We start from the raw sequence: 16,972 nt of genomic DNA on the forward strand, positions 1-16,972 counted from the left end.
AGTCTTTTCCTATTGGTGCTCTTAATTACAGAGATCCTGAATTTGGTTTTAGGAAGGAGGTGGGTAGGCCTGCCTCATGGTTTTACTAAATGTTCCATCTTTCATAAATTTTGTATTCACGTCAAAATTAATAATATTTCAAAAATGCTTTTGAAAGTATAATCCGTCTCTTTACTTTCCTCAAGCCATGCCGTAGGGAACATCATAACATAGTCCATAGTGCACTTTCCCCATTTGCCTTAGTGAAGGTGGTAGATTCTGTGGAGTAGAGTCAGTTGGTTTGCTAGCTGACAGATCTTTTATCGTTGCACAAATAAATACCCACATATGGTAAGATTTATTCTCTAAATATTCAGGCATATTTTCATGACTTTCTTAGTGATCTCATTACTTTTAATAAAATTATGGAGTGTATATTATTGTCTTGCATATCACTTCCAAAGTAGTTACGTTTTTTGAAAACTAATTTATAGCAAGTATTTATAGAGAAGAAAATCCTTCCTTCCAAAAAATCACTTATTTTCATTTTCCCATATTCCCCTGAAGTCCTTGTGCTTTTACATATATAAATATATGTTCACAAAGTAGAATATAGCGTATGTTTTTTAACTTGACATTATATCTTAAATTTAAGCCATGTTAGCTACTAGCCAACTCAAGAAGGCAACAGAAGGAAAAAATTATCATTTTGCAAATGATATGATTACCTAACTAGAAAAATTTAAGGGAATCATTAAACTATTAATGCTAATAAGAGTTCAGTAAGATTACTGGATATGAAATAAGCACACACAAAAAGCTTTTTTTAGTTTATGAGCAACAGTATATTAGAAAATGTGATTACATGTATGATCCTAGTCAGAATCAAAAAGAGTATAGTGTACCTCATAATAAGTATAATAAAAGATTTGCAGTGACTTTCTGGATTAAAAGATCTTAAAGAAGATCTAAATAAAGATGAGCTATGTTTGTTACTGAATGAGAAGACAATATGACAAAGAGTTTAAAGTTTCCTAAATTAATTTCTAAATTTGATGCAATTCAAAAACAAAACAAAACAACAAAGCCAAGAGAGTTTGTGGGAAAATTTGACAGAATGATGCTAAAATTAATTGAAGAAGTAGAATTAATGAGGTCAGCAGGATTTCCTATAGTGCCGTAAGGTGTGTGTTGGTATGGTGTTGGTACAGGGATAGACAACAGACCATCCAAACAGGAGAGAGACCACAAAAGGAGACCTTCACATGCATGGGAACTTCTTTGTGACATTGGATTTCAAATCACTATGGAAAAAGCAGGCTGTTCAAAACATAATGGTGGGACAGTATGGTAAAAATAAAATTATATTTCTATAAATTCTGGATGAATTAAAGGCATACCTTTTGAAGAGAGACTTTTAAATTTTTAGAGGAAAATATCCATATGATATTGGTGGATTGGGAGGATTCTTTTGAACAATATAAAAAGCCTAAACTATAACGGAGAAGAGTGATAAATTTGACTGTGTTAAAAAAAACTTAAATGCATGTATAAGAAAGTATACCTTAAACAAAGGAAAAAGACCAACTACAGAATATGAGAATACATTTAGACACACATGTCTAATGAAGGATTAATATCCATTGTATATAAAGAAATCCTACAAATCAGTAACAAAGAAGACGAAGACCTAGTAGAAAAATGGACAAAATATAGGTAGGTAAGACCAATAAATGAATTAAATTCTCACTAGTAATCAGGGAAATGCCAGTGAAAGCAGCAAGATAACATTTTATACCACCATGTTGGTAATAATTTAAAGGCAAAGGTGTGGCAGCAGTTGATGTTTTATATGTGACTGTTGGATCATAAAATTGTTACAATTGCTTTAGAGAGCAGTTTGATAGTATCTAATACTGTTGAAAGATGCTGCAGCTCGAGGTTTCAGGAGTTGCCATTCTGGAGTCTTCTAGAGATACTTTTACACATTTTCCCAAAGATGTGAAAGGAATGGCCATTCTACCATTGTAATAGCAAAAAAATTGGAAATAACCTAGATTTCAATCCCCAAACTCTAGTATATGCACAGAATGGAAAACCTACAGAGATTGTTATAAAGGATCTAAATCTTTTTGTATCACCCTGAGTAAATCTGGAAGACAATTTTACATGAAAAAACAAAGTTGCAAAAGGATGTGTTCCAAATGATCCCATCTGTATAGATTTTGTGAACCTATAAAGGACTTGACGAAAGGAGGCATAGCATCCTGAGGAGAGAAGTTTCTCTGGAGAGGCTGAGAAACAAATGGGATTGGAAGTTAATATTTTAGCTGTATTTGTATCATTTCTTTGTGATCTGAAGCAAATTTGGCAGAATATTAACATTTATTAAATTTGGATAATGGGTACTAGGTATCTCTTAAGGTTTTGCATGATTCAAATATTTCACAATTGAAGGTTTTCAGATTAGGCTAATAGCATTGCAGTCCCCACTTAAACATGTCAGATTGAACACAGGCCATAGTTATTTCCTTCCCCTTCCAAGCCCTACACTAGTGCTGTTAAGAGAATATAGAAAGATACAAATAGGGGCTGGAGCTGGCCCAGTGGCATAATTGTTAAGTTTACATGCTCCACTTTGGTAGCCCAGGGTTTGTGGGGTTCAGATCCTGGGCATGGACCTACAACTGCTCATTGAGCCATACTGTGGCAGCATCCCACATACAAAATAGAAGATTGGCACAGATGTTAGCTCAGGGACAATCTTCCTCACCAAAAATGAAAAAAGTTACAAATGTACAAGGACAAAAAAGAGGAAAAGAAACAGGCACAAATTGAAATTTTCAGTACAATTTTGGTTAGCAGAGAGAGATGAATGTATTATAACTAATTAGTGAGGCGGAGAGAGCTGAATATGAATGCCTTTACAGAGGGATTCTAGGAAATATTGACCTGTACAGCCCCAGAATTGGAGGCCCCAATTAGCTGGGAAGGTTAAACTGAGAGATGGGACTGGTCGTGTAGGTAGATAGTCTAGTACTTTCCCTAACCTGGTGTAATCGTTAAGGCTCTGGAAACAGGAGAAATTATTTGAAGTATTTTTTGCTGAGCTTGGTTCCCAGAATGCTGGAAGCCAGGCAGAAAGTGGCCCCATTCTTCTCTGGAGAAACTGAAGTGTGTTCTAAAAATGACCTACGAATATTAGCATTTTTGGCTCCCCCAGTGTAGAAGGAAAGCCCTCTGTCTGATTTAGGCACAAAAGGAATATATTTAATGACTTGCAGAATCACTGGGAAGGCTGTAGAACTGGGTTTGGAAAATGGACAAGAACAAGAGAGGCCAAGTGGCCAAGACAACACTCAGTCACACCAGGAAGGTGGCGTGTGCCACCCCTTGAGCACTGGATGTCCAGCTTGGTATTGCCACCTCCAGCACTTTAATGAGGGTGCTACTGGGCACCACAGCCACTGCTGCTGCCACCCACCACCATGTAAGTGGATTTGCTGCCTCTGTGCTCTCTGCAGACACTGTTTTTCAATTCAGAGTCCAGGATGTGCATATCTCATTGGCTGAGGAGCAGGTTGTATGTCTGCGCCGAATCTGTAAGAATGGCTGGTTAAGTAACAATGTGGCATTTTTAGTTTCTCTTGTGGAAGACCGACTAGACTCTGTATAAGGCGAGGAATTTCTCTGGATATAGGAAGAGAGCTCAGAGACTAAACAGATGCCAGGCAGTCATAATTATATTTCCCCCATGTCCAGTTTCCCCCAGTAAACCAACTGGGTCCCTACCCAGTCCCATACAGGAAAGCCTACTTAGTAGTCAATAAGCCCTGCCCCACACAGACATTAAATATAAAATGATGGCCGGTGATAGCAGACATATGACCAGATGCCTTCTGTGTGAGAAAGATAGTAAACCAGAAGAAAAGTAAATTGAGAAAATATAGACACTGAATATGAAAAGAAGACTTTAAAAGTCTGTTTAATATTAGCAGGGATGAGACAAAATATTACAATGATGAAACAAGAATAGAAATTTTTTTAGTGGAAGAAATAGGACACAAAATTTCCTCAAAATTGAGTCCAAGAGTCAATGTGAAAAACTAAATAGTCTGGTTGGAAAGTGAAATTTAAAAAAATCTCCAAAGTACCTAAAAGAAAAAGAAATGGAAGGTGGGAGAGAAAAGAACAGAACCTATTCAGGAGGTTTGGTATCCAATAAATAGAACATTTACAAAATGAAAGAGAAAAGGAAGGAAGGGAAATTATTTAAAAAAATGATGGTGTAAAATTTCACTTAACCAAAAGAAGTATGTTTTTATATTGAAAAGGACCACTAGGTGTCCAATACAAGGACTGTAAAAGGACTCACACAGAGGCCACTCTGGCATTAAAGAGATGATCCTAAAAAATTCCTGAAAAGAACATGTAATGTGTAAAAGGGCAGGAATCAGAATATCATTGGACTTTTCCGTTCCAACAGTGGAAGCTAGAAGATAATGAAGTAATACCGTAAAAATTCTAATGGTAAATGTTTTGCTGCTTAGAGTTCTATATCCAGCCAAACCATCTGTCAGTTTGAGGCTAGACATGCCAAGACTCAAAACTTTTACCATCAATGTACTCCGTGGGTAGTTGCTGAATGAAGATAGTGGCCCATCAAAATGAGGGAGGATACTAAGAAAGAGAAAGATATGAGATCTGGGAAGCGTGGGGTCCATCCCAGGAAAAGAGGGAAGGACCTGTCAGGATGATGATGATGATGGGATGTTTCTGGGGATGCCTGTGCAGTAGACCTAGAGGTCAGCCGGGTTGGACTGGAGTGTGAAGATGGAGAGCTCTAGGAGAGAGGTCTCCGGGAAGAAGAAATAGAATTGATAGGGCATCTGTTGCTTCTCTTGTTGAGTTTAGGAAGAATTAAGGGTAGGTGTATAGAAACTAAGCAAGTGAACACAAATGAAGCAATTATTAACTCCAGGAAAAATAAAGTAAGCAATTGAGCACATATAGCTATGCTGATGTAAATCAATGTATATATGGTATGTATGGCTATGTGATATGATTATGATACAGACATACACATATCTGTACATACATATGTACATAGAATAGGGCAAGGGAAGGGGAGAGACAGACACTGGAACCATGCTTATTTCTCATCTTCCAAAACAGAAGTTGAGCAAGGAATGTCTAAGATTGATCAATCAAGAAATAGCATATGAGCATGTTCTTTAGGAACATGGAAATACTGGAGGGAACAATGCTATGAATTGAAAGTAGTTGCTCCTGGGAGTGGAGAGAATGAAGTAAAGCATTATAGAGTTTTTTTTCTTATATGCTGTAGTACTATTTGCCTTTAACTGGTGTGTGCGTTACTTTGATAAAAACATAAATGAAAAACTGAATAAATAGCATAGTAGTGAGTATCTTTGCACCATAGGTTTTCCTCCTTTGAGACTATAAATCACTCCTCAGTGTTTGTTGTACCTCTTGTTTTCCTATTCAAACGTGGTTGACATTTATCCTTAAGTCTCTCCTCAGGGCTGAGCGTCCTGAAGCTAAACAGGCCAAGTGTCCAGCCTGAAGCTCTTGTGGCTTAGTGGGCGGTGCATCAGAAAACCTTGGAAAATCTAGATGTTCTGTACGAGTGTCTTTTGGGGACCAAGGATGTGGTGGGGGTGTTAGGGACTTTAGGAGAAAGAGTGGATGCTGATAGCTCACAAGGAATGGGAAATCTGGCAGAGCTCAGGGGCCTGCTGATGGACTGAAGATTGCAGAGAGCTGCTGTGGGGGTGGGGAAAGCCCTGGGGCTCAGCAGAGGAAAATCCCTCCTGCTTCTGGACAACCACACATTTCCCAATGTTGCAAGAGAGATCACAGGCCCAAACCTATGAATCTTTTCTGGTTTACCCACGCTGCTTTTTCCTGAAAGAGTTCTACCAATTTCCATTGCCTCTAGCACTGTGAACAGTGAATACTGGCGCTCCTAGAATTTTTCCTAATGGGTCTGAAATGATGCAGTGTTGTTTTGATTTATATGTCTTTGTTGCTTATTATACCCATGATTGTTATAACATGAGTTAGGCTTTTTCTTGCGCTTGTGTTCTGTTAAGAGAATTTTTCATACCGTGATGTATTCTTTTAAACCTGTTTTAACTAAGAGTTTGTCAAAAAACTTCAAAATCGGTTATTTTGTCAGAAAACTTCAAACTGACAATCCCTTAGTTTTTATTGACAGCAGAGCTGGTGTTAGAGGTAATAACACATAGTACAATCATGATTTCTTTAAAGTAGAGAATCCCTGTGTTGATATTTAATCACCATCAGTTACCTACAGTGCTCTCAAGGGGTGCTGTAAAAGGGTATCAAGGCAGGGGATCGGATGGGGTGTGGACAACTGCCTGGAAGAGGCTATACCCAAATGCAGTCTTGGAGGAGGAGAAAGAGTCAAACAGGAGAGCAAGGGATGCACAGGAATAAGCCAAGAGAAGGAAGGAAGGGGATTGTCAGGTTGTGTTCCAGCAGAAGGTGCTACTCACTTTCTCTTGAAGGTTCGTGAGTGTGTTCAAGGTCCATTCAAGAACTGCAGCCGGACCTCTTTCCCTTTGACTGGAGCTGAAGGTTCAGCGTGTAAGAGGCTAGGCCATTAATCAGGGAGATCTGCCATGCATTTGCGAAATTCTTCTTTTACCGTGAAAGCAGAGGGAAGCTATTGTGAAGTTTTAAGCAAGAGAGCGTAAGTGTTGTGCTTGTACATACTTTATAAACACTCAATATTGAATAGGCACAGTGATCAAATTTTAAAGCCACTGCTAATGCAAACACACAAGAGGACATTTTAAGATCAGACTTACCGTTCCAGTGAGAGGATTTATTTCACTTTGCCATAGAAATGAAAAGGTCAGCCCAGAAACCAAAGACGACTTCTTGCCACCAGGTTTGATCTTTGAACACTTGGTTGGTTTGCATTTTACTTCACTTTTTTTCTACTTTGTAGAAAAGTTTGAATGATAATGAAAGTTTATGGAAATGAAATTGAATGAAAGTTGAAATGATAAAGTTAATAAATTTGTGAGTAAAATCTCATTTAGAATTCAGGGACTTTTAAGTTTAGGGAGAATAGATAAAAATAATTTTATTTGAAGGCTATATATAATGTGTATGCATGTTTATATATGTGCATAATGAGTAAAAACACCAAACAAAAAAAAACCTGGAGGAATGTCATGTGCATTGAATTAAAGTTATTTGATTTGTTCTTGTCTTAATTTTTGTTAACAAGTTGCCAGAAACATTTATACAGGGCTCCTATTTTCAGAACCAGGATGTATATAAAAGACGCAAAATGTGTCAGTGGTGAAGTATTTCATCAAGTACTTATGTCAGCTTGGCGAGGGAACGTCCTCGGCCTCTCCCGAACAGAAGAAGATTCTTTCATTCTTCTTCACCCACCCCTGGCCTTTCCTTTCTGGTTCTGTAAGTCCTGGATGAGGTCTGTTCAGAAGTGAGCTATTCTGTGTGCTGGATCCATTCTCTCCTCTGTTCTTATCACTCAGTGTCTGTTTTACTGTCTGTGTGCCCAGCCCACACACAATGTCTGGAAGAATACACAGACTATTAGGAGTGGCTGCCATTGGGGTTGGGCTTGGGATGTCTTGAAGAAGAGACCTATTTTTCACTTTTTCGGCAACATTTCATTTTTTTTTTTTAGGAAGAAGTGTGTGATTCACTCATTTAAAAACGTCTTTGAAAACGAGGGCAGCATTGGGGAGACTTTTGTATGGGGAAAAAATTATTTGAGGGGCCAGCCTGGTGGTGTAGTGATTAAGTTCGCATGTTCTGCTTCGGTGGCCCAGGGTTCACCCATTCAGGTCCCAGGTGTGGACCTACGCACTGCTTATCAAGCCATGCTGTGGTACGCGTCCCACATAAGATAGAGGAAGATAGGCATGGATGTTAGCTCAGGGCCAGTCTTCGTCAGCAAAAAGAGGAGGATTGGCAGCAGATGTTAACTCAGGGCTAATCTTCCTCAAAAATAAAAAGTTATTTGAGGGTAAAAGATAAAAATTATTTTGACCATCATTAATTTGATGGCAATAATTTTTAATTTCTGGTTTCTGTTCCCTCATATCTGTGCCATACTAACCACCCCTCCTTCCATTTTCCTGTGAACGTGTTTACTTACTTTGCTAGGATTTTCAGTAACTGATTCTATTTGTGTTAGTTTACGTTTAGTTATTTCATCATGATGGTGCCTTATTCAGTTCTGACTGATTCGCTTCTTGTTGCTCTTTTAAGAGACTTACTCATTTTTATGGCTATTTTTCATTCCCTTTGATAGTGAGTGGATAGAAGGGAGGAAAGTCAAACTGCCATTATTTTTCATTTACTACTGTTGTGAAGGCTTTTTAAGAGAGAAAGAGAAGGCTGAAATCTATATTAAATTTTGGTTATGTGGACTTTTTTTCTGACATGTCTCCCTCAACACTGGTATTTATGAGATAACCATAATTACATTTTAGATTATAATATAAATTCTGTTAATTTGTCAGTTAATTTCTAATTCACTTTAGCTGAGATCATGTGACTTCTGTTTCTAATGATTCCATTTCAAGGATGCTGAGCTTTGATGCTTTGGGGATAAGGATTAGATGGATCCCTGCCCTCAAGAACCTAAAAATCTAATTGGAGAGAAAAGACCCACCAGCACGTGTAGAGTTAGTTGTGGATTTTTAGAAAGTAGTAGAAGGAGAGGCATTTTCAGGAGGGAGGGTGCTCTGATGCAAGGAACACGGATGGATCAGGCCCCTAGAACAGTGACCCAGTCTCTTCTGAGTGGCAGGGTCTTCAGACACAGGTGGTGGTGGAGAATCCGTCTCTGCGGGTTGCTGTAGGGAGTAAATGAGGGGACAGTAACTGGTGCATAATGGGTGCTCAGACTGTAGTCACAACTGATGGCAGCAGATTGTTGAAGAAGCGTGTTCTGGAAGGACAGCATGGTGTAGCAGACAGGATAGGAGTCTGGGAAGGAGGAAATCTGGCTTCAAGTGTGGGCTCTGCCCCTGGCTGTTTAACCTTTGGTGGACTTACAGTTTCTGGCCCTGAGATACCACGCGTGGAAAATGAAGGGTTCAGACAAAGTGCTCTTTCTAATAACTCACAATTTTAAGTTTTGAATGTAAGGTCAGAGAGGGCACCCTCAGTTCAGGTCCAGTGGTCCGGTAGAGCTTTATGAAAAGATGCCACAGCTTGTCTAGGGCAGACCTATTTCCTGCTGTTACCGGAAGAAGGAAGCAGACTGCGGGCAAGTGCCTCTTAGTCCTGAATTCCAGGCCTAAATTACACAATAACAGGGTGATAATTGAGGAGCCACTGAAGGTTCCCGAAAGACAAGTGACGTGACCAGTGTAGCATTTTAAGGAAGCTAATTATCAGTATGTTTTTCTCCCACTGGATGTATTTCCACTGGATGTAGAGATTTGTGTCTGGGTTGGACTTCAGGAGTGATACTCAGGCTGTATAGGGAGGCAGGCCATTTTTCTTTTATAATGTATCTTCAAAGTTGTTTTTCTACCATAAATGCTCTAACTGCCAGCCCAGTATTTATTGCGATAGAGCCCCCTAGGTTGTGAACACTTTGTGTCAGACACAGTCTACTGAGAATGGAGATAGTCACTTCCTGGGGGTCGTGAGGACTGAAGGAATGAACGTGTGTCAGTGAGTGAGATGGCTGGCAGAGTCCAGCTCTCCCCAGCCCTCTGGGCAGAGAGTTTATGCTCAGAGATAAGAATACGGTGAAACAGACAAGTAAACCATCTGCAATCTATATTTAAGGAAATGCTAAGGCGACGTGGGGTGATTTTGTGTTTTGAATTTTCTCTTTTAAGTTCTTGTTCTTTGGATGGTATTTTAAAATCTGAGTGAAATGTGGTTACTGTTGACATTAATCATACTTAATAATGATTTGGATATTAGAGTTGTGCATAGATGGAACTTTATGTTCTCCCATTGTTCTTACTGATGCTACTGTCTACTCTTCCTAAGCTAAATTTAAATGTGCTTTTTAAAGTTCACTTTCTTAACTTCCTTTTGGAATATTAAGATTCCACTGAGAAAACCATGACAGCTTTAATGAAGCCATTTGTGGCGTTCTATTTTACTGAACCTTCTGGTTTCCTCCGCTCCCCTCTTCTTTTTCCAATGAGATTATAGGGACTCAAGGGTGGAAGTGTTCCCCCTTTGTCTCCTCCTTTCATAGTGACCAGTGCTCACATAGTGCGTGCTGGCAGCCTGAAAAGCTTAGTGGTGCGGATTCTCAGCTGCAGTTCATCATCTGTGGGTCCAAGGCAGTTTTTGTGGCTTATCTAGTTTAAATCTGACAGTACAGTTCAGACCATCTCTTTCCCTCCTGCCCTCAGAGGAGAAAGGCAATACTACTCACTCTTCCTCTCTGGGTTAAATATACAGTTTCAGTTCCTTGAACCATCGATACTTCGTAGCACTTTAATCGTGCTCTCCAGAGTGTTGGTCTGTAGTGCAAATGGTGACCTTCTTCACATTTAGCCTGAATCTCTGCAGAAAGAGGATGGTGAGGACAAAGGGTGAGAGGCACGTGTACCTGGGAAAATAGGTGCGTCCGAGGAAGGCAGGAAAGGCGAACGAGGGATGATGAACGAGTGAACCCGTGCTTAGTTCGGGCAGCCTCACCTGATTTTCCAGGTCACTATAACCTTGTGAAGGGGCAAAATGGAGGCTGTTAGGCATGAGGGGACTTCTGTTGTGAAAATTAAATATACAGAAAACATCTGGAATTGAGGAAGTATAAGCGATTGTGTTAATCATCTGTATGAAGTAATTATTCAAATCCTGCTAATCTTATAATCTCTAGGACTCTACACTTTATGTAGGCTTCTTTGATTTCATGTTAATCAGCGGATTTAGCACAAGATCATCTCACTGGAAGGACCTGACATCTGTTGAACTTTGACTTATTCAGTGATTTGAATGGTTGGAGGTTTAACAGAGCGCAACATTTTATAATTAGTATTCAGCCTGTTGTTTGTTCCCAGATCGTGTGTATGTGTGTGTGTGTATACATATATATTTTTTACCAACGTAATGATGGTAATCATGGGTTTATCTTTTCTCCTAAATTTTTTCCTGACTATAGAAGTTATACATACTCATTTTAGAAAATAAACAATATAGACAAATAGCAAAAGGAAAAAAGCAGAAATTGTTCATAATCCACCTGTCTTAAGACAAGCATTGTAAATCCTTTGGCAAACTTCCTTTGGCTTGTTCATGTGTCTATCTGTAACATTTAAAAAAATGGGTAAATTTATGACATACATATAATTTTGTTTGTATCTTGAATTCTTCTAAAACTGAGCCTGCCTCTCCCCAGTTACTAAGTTCAGTAGAATGCACAGTATAAAAATGTTCTGTTTTTAACAAAGTGAGTTATGGCAAAATCAGTTAAGAAATTTTAATAGTTAGTGTGGCTTTTTTTTTAACTGCAGATTTCATGGAACTTTTAATATACTAACACATATTATCATGTCCAAAGGGAGGTGATATATGTGCCTGCCTTATTTAATTACGGAACCCTTTTTTATGGATTAATTACTCGAAGAATTTAAAGCACAGTTTGGGAAAAGTCGACACGCGTTTATTTCCCCCTGTATTGGAGACATTTGTTGGTTGTCCCCCGGCATCCATTTCTCACATTCTCTTTTCCCCAGATCATGTTTGGTAATAAGTTACTTAGCACCAGATCATATTTGAAAATCAGCTGTTCCGTACTAGGGCACAGTTTACAGTATCAATGAATACGTTTTTAATGTTTTTAAAATGAATATTAATGTACAAATTAGTATGTTAAAGACACTCATTGGCTTCCTGGATCTCGTCTGATCTCTTGCTATCCTGCTGCCAAGCTTGGAAACTCTCAATGCCCCTGATGAGTTGGTGAGCTCCGATTTCTCTTTCTTGAAAGTGTTAGTTTACTGCACTTCAAACTCTTCCTATTTTTCCTCTAGTAATTGTGATTCACTGTTACCTTTTACTCTTTCTACCTTTTACCTTCCTACTTTAAGCTCCTCAAACCTAGCTCTTTTGTATTATATTGTTTATTGCATGAGTTTAGTCATATTTGAAGATAAGTGATAAATGTTCACATTTATTTCTGTTCTCCTTTATTTTGCCAGCTATTGAATCATTTCACTACCCATCAGTAATTCCACCATGCAACTTGCTCCAGACCTTCTTTCTGTCTCCCCCACCTTCTGCCGTCAAGCTTTCTGCCAAATTTTCACATTGTTTCCTTCACTCCCAGCCAAGCAAAGTATCTTCAAGCCTTACCCAGGCCTTCGAAATGTATCTTTAGTTAGGAGGGCGGGTCGGAGGCAAATGTTATTCTCTCTTGGTTCTTGCTTTCGCCAAACAGGTGCATTTTAAATTGCTTTCTTACCTCTAAATCCAAAGGTAACTTTATCCCTTAACATGTTTTGTATCCATAGCTTCTTTATTCACTTTGGTAATTTCAGCACAAGGTATTGGAATCTACTTTGTGTCCATTGGTGGTGCTTTCAGATAGTGAGCGTTTTGTTAGCAGGAACTAGATTTATCTACTTCTCTCTTCCCAATTCTGCCTGCTTTTTGTGGAAGAGACAGACCGAAAATGAAAGAAGGGGGAAATTCCAGTCTGAAAAGTTCTGTGCTGATTCATGAATCTGAAATTATCCACAACATACTGAGATATGTGTGTGTGTGTCAGGCTAACCTGAAAGAGCAAGGCATCCCTTTTATTTGAGACCTTACTTTAATGTGCATGAAATTCAAGAAAGCTGAGAAGGGATGTAAAGAAAGCATTTTGCCTTATTTGGTTATCTTAGCTATTCTAATGTTCAAGCATTCTGAAGTTATGTTTCTGTTTTTCAATAAAGTTTCCTGTTGCTTTCTAAAGCGAGAATTCTAAATCTGTATATACAACTTCCTAAACTGTTTCCATTGACACTTTCCTAAATATTCATATTTTATATCTCTGGATTATTGGGGCATTTGTCTAGTTATTCATCATCAAAATTCCCTCTCTTGCCCTGAGACACTGAGAACTGGCCCCGTAGTCGAGGCTATACCAGTTAAGGAATCTAACAACATCCCATTTTGGAATATGGAAGTATTTGATGAGGAATGCTATATGTTTTAGTGCATATGCCATTTTGTACTGTAAATTATTTCAGGAGAGGAACTGTGGTAGTTTTTTGTTTTTCATTTTTTTCCCTTCCCACATCTTCTGTGTTGCCTTTAACCTGTTCCTTATGCCCTTGGCACAAAGAGTTTCCCATGTTGTCCCTTTCATTTGGTTCCTTCAATTATTTATTGTTCTGACTTCCTTACCACCCATTTATTTCTTGGAAAAAAATTATTTTTCCCTTTTTCTGCTTATTAGTTATTCATTGTAGAAAATAGATAAATAAGGAAGATATCAAATGAGCACTTGCATATATTTTATCTAGAGTTTAGGGGGAGAGTCATGAATAGAGATTTGGAGGTATCTGTGTAGAGATGATATTTAAAGGTGCAGGTACCTGTGACATCACCAGGCAGTACTAGCTACCATGCAGATACCTCCCCAAGTAATTTCATTATTCTGTCTTCATTCCGTTGCACAGGCACCTGTGATCTGACCAAGTCACAGCCTGCTTTCCATAGTCGTATTTTGACTCCAGCATACCCATGCCTGCTGTGTCATCCTGATGCCCTGTGTGGCCACATGCATCATAATACCAACACCCTTTACATCCCCTTCCAAAAATGTGAAGAATGGTAAGAGAAGTAAGCCAAGGACACCATCCTGGAATCACTAGCTTTGCACTGGAGCCCAACAATGATACTGAGGAGCCAGCAAAAAGAAAGAGGCAAGAGAAAAATGAAGAACATGGTTATCATGGAAGTGCAGAGAAGAGAGAGTTTCAGGAAGGAGGGAGGGATCAAGAGTGTACATGTCTCAAAGAGCCAGCATGACAAGAACTGTTTTTACACCTGGAGCTTCCCTGGAGGGGAGGGACTGTTTCCTCAAATATCCTCGCACCCAGTGTGTACTCAGTGCTCAGAGAGAATGCAGAAAAGCTGGGGATGATTTAGAGGAGAGGAGGAAGCACTTTTCCTAGAAGATTGGCGTTATCAGCAAAGGGCGAGGGTTACGATGTGATAAACCTTGAGTGATGAAGGCTTCCAGCTAGTAGAATTTGGGTGCGTCGTCTTGTTTTCTGAATTCCGTGAACTTGCTGAACTTAAACAATGAGATTGGGATTCTAGCTGCATGGATCTACCGTGGAGTCTCAAATAGTACCTAGAGCTGTGGTATGAAACTTGTAACAAGGACATTTTTTGTATAGTTTACTCCTTCAACAGATGCAGTTGACATGCTGTAAATTAGTATTGCTCTTCTATTTAATTCTGTTGCTTTTTATCTTATTTATTAATGCTCAGGCAGGTTTGTTGACAATTACGAGAATTGCAAATAAGTGTCACCATGTGTTTGCTATTTCCATTAACCCTAAGGAATAGGTTTTACGTGTTACTGATCTGTCATCATATTGCACACGTGGATGCCATCTTTATTTTTGACTAGTAGTTTAATAAATGCAAAGCCTGCATGTTTCTACATATTCTAGTCAGTGTCCAAAGTGTATTGCACCTAAATGGGTTTGGTGGTATAAATAAGGATGGAGAAAGAGAGGGAGAGGGAAAGGAAGAGAGAGAGAGATGGAGAGGATGAATGAAAATAGGAAAGAAGGTCCTCATGACAGAAAAAAATAAAAATCTGTGACTGAACTTAGCTGTCCCTCTTGAACCTCCTCCGTTTTTATAGGTCAGTAACTGTGGGCACTCTCTCGCCTGTGTGCCCATCCATGTTTTGAAATTAAAAGAAAACATTGAGTTGTTATAACCAAGATGTGATAGGAGTCTTGGCATTTCTTTTAGATTGTGAAGAAATGTTTGTGTTTAAATATAAGATTTTTTAAAACTCATTAAAAAACATAGGAAGCATGTGAGCTGGTTCTGAGGAGGAGCACTGGGAGTGGCCGCCAAGACTGGGCATCTCCAAGTCAGTTCTCGTTATCGTACTGCAGCGCTGGCTTTCGGTTTCCTCCTACTGTGGATATAACTTCACATATCCTAAGAAAGACGGTTCTGCAACAAACTATGTTCTAAGGGAAATGAAACATGTCAAGAATGAGTGTTTCTCATGGTGGGATTGAAAGAGAAGGAAAGCTCTGGGGAGGGTATGGGATGTATTTGGATTTCTGTGAGCTTGTGAGAAATGTTGAAAACATCTGATTTTTATAAGAATCTACTTAGAATTATTCTTTATGCTAGTATATTTTTTCTTTGAAAGACATTTCATTGCAATAAACAGCTTTTTCCCCCTAGTTACAAAATAACTCATAAATTCTGGTTTTGGTGGTCAAAAGATATTTCTTTTGGAGACAGGCTGGTATTTACTTTGCATTTTGGTTCAGTTGACTGCTTTTCCTTCCATTTTATGAGGAGCACTCCTTAAACCTTGGCTGTGGCCATGTGTGCTGCCCCTCACTGCCTTTGGAAGCAACAGTTAGCACACACTCCACTTGAGGGCTTACAGTTCAAGAGGAGCAAATAAAGTTCTGAAATGTAAAGGAAAGCATAGCAGTCTGATGGCAGAAGTATCTAGAAAGCTCAAAAGCCAGGTTTAATTAGGTAGTGATGCAAAATCATTATCCCCATCACAAAAGATGGGGAAGAGGGCAGCCAGAGTGAAAACAATTGGCGTTTATCTGACCGGCAGCCCAGACCAGCCCGTGCGAGCCCAGCTGGAGCTCACTGGCGCTGCATTCTGCAGGCGGCATGCAGTTTCTGAAACACCCCTAAATGTTCCAACCTTTAAATAGCAGCGAGGCTTCTAAAATGATGCTGCGTACTGCAAGAGAAATTAAAGCGGCTGCCTCAGAGGCAGGAAGCCGACTAGCGAGATGCTTAATTATCGTGGAAGTAAGTGCTTGTTACGTTGAGCGGAGCGCAGCGAGCGCGGGTCGTCCTCAGGGTGTCAGCTGTGATTTGTAGACAATGCAGCCCTGTCAGCTCACTGCTGGTTCAGCAGCATCTTTCCAAACATGTATTTGGCAAGAATTTAAAGGCCACCTCTTTTGTAATTTGTGGAGCCTTGGAAAAGGGTCCTCTGCCTTTATTTTCAGGATGTGCGCAACCATGCAGGGTTTTGTACTCAGAATTTGTGCCTCTTGCCTCCTGACTGACGTGCTCATGAGGAAGTTGGTGTTCTTCGCTCGTCACCTGGAAGGATGTTAACAATTCTCTGCCGTCTGTTGGGGAATATGGAGAGGTTTATCCAGAGCAGCATTTTGTTTCTGCTGTCTTCATAAATTAGCACCGAAGGGTGGGGTAGGTTGCAATGCGTAAGGAAATGCAGGCATTTTGGTAATTAGTGAAATATTTCTAGCTTTAAGAGTAGATGAAACTACGGAGAGCTCGGGAAGAGGTGGTGGTGAATGCTGGATTCGTTTTAAAATATTCCTCATCGGGGTAAGTAATAAAGTCGAGGGAAATACGAAAGAGGGCTAATGGGTATAATGGCTCCGGGAAAACCCTGTTTATTTTGTCTCTATTGTATTTGCTTTTGCCAACTATGTTAAGCCTTTGTAAAGAAACAAAAAATAAGGATTTTGAAACACAGAAGGTGTTAAAAAAGTGAGTGTTGCAAGATAGTCAATAATTTTTCAATTTTTAGTCTTGTTAAAAAACTGTGCATTGCTCTCATTATCGAACTCTGGTTATGTCCCCAACTTCTGGTCAGCACGGTGGTTCATGACATTCTACATTGTTAGAGGTCATTGAAGCCTGTACTTGGGGAAGGAGCCTTGATCTCCTGGAACAAGATCCCGCGTCTGTCCCCCCCCCATCCCCCGCCCCCGTATATGAAACAGTT

At 39.4% G+C, this 16,972-nt stretch overlaps 1 protein-coding gene across 18 annotated transcripts in view; it reads left to right on the forward strand.

Moving 5' to 3' along the window:
* Positions 1–16,972, forward strand: part of SIPA1L1 (signal induced proliferation associated 1 like 1) — a 360,159-nt gene that overhangs the window by 207,411 nt on the left and 135,776 nt on the right. The window contains exon 5 of one of the 18 annotated variants that reach the window (XM_070513910.1): positions 13,659–13,812. The exons of 14 other annotated variants lie outside the window; for them this stretch is intronic. The gene's annotated coding sequence lies outside the window, so the exon portion shown is untranslated. Of the gene's footprint in view, positions 1–13,658; positions 13,813–15,847; positions 16,570–16,972 lie in introns of those variants that run through there. 3 more of the 18 variants (XM_070513915.1, XM_044773912.2, XM_014866949.3) reach the window with 3 other exon arrangements.

Source organism: Equus asinus, chromosome 7 (genome assembly GCF_041296235.1).
Source record: "Equus asinus isolate D_3611 breed Donkey chromosome 7, EquAss-T2T_v2, whole genome shotgun sequence".
Classification (NCBI taxonomy): domain Eukaryota; kingdom Metazoa; phylum Chordata; class Mammalia; order Perissodactyla; family Equidae; genus Equus; species Equus asinus.